This window comes from Mus pahari, chromosome 5 (genome assembly GCF_900095145.1).
Source record: "Mus pahari chromosome 5, PAHARI_EIJ_v1.1, whole genome shotgun sequence".
Classification (NCBI taxonomy): domain Eukaryota; kingdom Metazoa; phylum Chordata; class Mammalia; order Rodentia; family Muridae; genus Mus; species Mus pahari.
The window spans coordinates 33852405-33854840 of NC_034594.1; positions in this window are offsets into that span (position 1 = coordinate 33852405).

Here is a 2436-nt window from a genome sequence, read left to right on the forward strand (position 1 = left end):
CCTCCTCCTCCTCCTCTGTTCTCAGGATGTGCATGCAGGGGGAGTTCCCACCAACAACCCTCTGCTTCCCCATCCTGGGTGGTGGGTAGTGTGCATGTGCCCATGCACACAGCCCATAAGCCAAATTCAGATCACCCCCGCAGCCTGAGAGAGGCCTCCGGGACACACCCAAGGGCCAGGTCCATTAAGACGAAGTACAGAAAGTTTGCCTGGAGCCAGGCTCAGGCCCAGGGAGGGTGTCTGAGCATGCGGTCCCTCCTCCCTTTGTTGGGTCTCAGGGTAGGGCCAGGTGACTAGCTCTGGCTCCAGGGTTCCTTGGGGAGGCAGAAGGGCGGCCTCCACAACCTTTTCCCCACCCTGCACATGGGTTGCTCTGGCCTTCTGCAGGTAGGTGGGCTCACACAACCTTCAGCTACCTAGCTAGCGACTCCTGGGACAGCTTACTTCCCACATCTTGTGTCCAGAGGATTCTGTGGCCTTTCCCAGGGCGGCAGCCCCATAGCCAGTCACTGTTAACATGGTCACTGCCGTGTTAGAGATGATGAAACTCTATATAAGGAAGAATGACTTGCCCAAGGTGAGGTGCAAAACTCAGTGTAGCTCCAGAATTGGGCAAGCCTGCTGTCCTGTCCTGGCAGGTCCTTCCAGCTTTTAAGGATGGGCAGGGAGATCAGAAGGAAAGGAAGGCTTTGCCACCGACAGTGCTGTGCCACCTTTGTCAAGTCATTCAACCTCTCTGGGCTTCCATTTCCTGATCTGTGGGGTGAAGGTTCCAATGGCTGTCTATGGCTGTCCTCACAGGGTCACTGTGAGCATTTACTGAGATGGTTATTGATCAANCGCTCCGCCCACAGCGAGGAGGGCGAAAGCAGAGCCTGTCTTTGAGAAGGTAGAGATTTGCTGGATTCCCTTTCTCCACGGAGATGACAGGCAAGCCAACAGCCATGTGCAAGAAACAAAAACCCAGGAAACTCATCACCTCTGGGCAAGTCTGAGAAGTTTCTAGAACTGCAGGAGGCATCACTTGGTTTTATGGGCTGGGGCCTTTGGGTGTATAAAAAAATGAGTAAGCGAGCTGAGCCAGGGCTCGCCACCCAGGGCTCTCTGCTTCCTGACTGGTATCCAGACTGGAAACACAACGGGAACCGCGACTCTGGTTCGTGCTGCGGTGCCTTCCCCATCATGACCAATTGTGCTTTCAAACCATGCAGCAAAACAAACTCTTGCTTTTGCTGAGTATTTTCTTACCACGATGGGAAAAGTAACCAACCCACACCACACATATTCATGGGACATGAGCCACAGGATGTAGTCACTGTGTTTTGTGTCACTGTGACCATATTAGCTTCCTGAGCCCCTTCAGGGAGAAATGATTTCTTTGAGCTCACTGTTTCAGGGAGTTCAGGCCAAATTCCTGGGCTCTGTGCACTTAGGAAAAAAACAGAGGAAACAGAACAGTTGTGGAGGAGGGGTTGTTTCATGCTTGGTGGTCAGGAGGCAGGGAGAGAGAGAGGGAGAGAGGGAGAGAGGGAGAGAGAGAGAGAGAGACAGGAGGTGATGGCAATTGGGATAAACCCCAAATACATGACATCCACACCCCCTCCCAACACACACACACACACTTCCTCTGGTGAGATGCCACCTCCTAAAGCTTCTGGAACCTTACAAAGTGGCATCATTGGTGTGGGGTAGTGGATAGGGAAGGGATGAGGGAATTTGAGCCTGTGGGGATATTGCATCTTCAAACCATAGCATTGACCTAAATGTACAATTTTAAATCATTCAACTTCTTGGGAAAAAAAAAAACACCCTTTTGTTTACATGGCAAGACATGCCTGGAATCTTGGTGCTCTGGGATCTAGCCAGTTCTGAAGCAAGGCAGGAGTCTATAAAATGAGATTGTTCCAAAGACAAATAAGTGCCACAACACACACAAACCTGCTTACAACTTAAAAAATAAAATGCAGGTTGGGAGGTGGAGGCAGGACGATCAAAACTTTGAGGTCATCCTTGGCTACATAGCAAATTTGAGGCTAGCCTGAGCTACATGAGTTACTAGTTGCCTCAGAAAACAGACAAGAAAGTCAATTAAAAACAAAAGCAAAACCAAAAACCTTCAAACTTCACTGTTAGGTCTCAGAATGTTCATATATCCAAAGATGAACTCAAGATAAACTACAGGAGGGTTTCTGGTGGTTAGATAAAAGCCAGCATTCCTTGGAACTTGTGAGAAGAATCACTTCCCTTGCCTCTGAAGAAGGGACCTACAACTATCTGTGGTATTTACCAGCATACCACAGTGCATGCTGGTCTCCAGTATCACAAAAACAGTTACACATTTCAAAGTCCATGCTAGCATCTTGGCCCTTCTCTTCCCCTAGTTATATTCATATTCTCTCTCTCTCTCTCTCTCTCTCTCTCTCTCTCTCTCTCTCT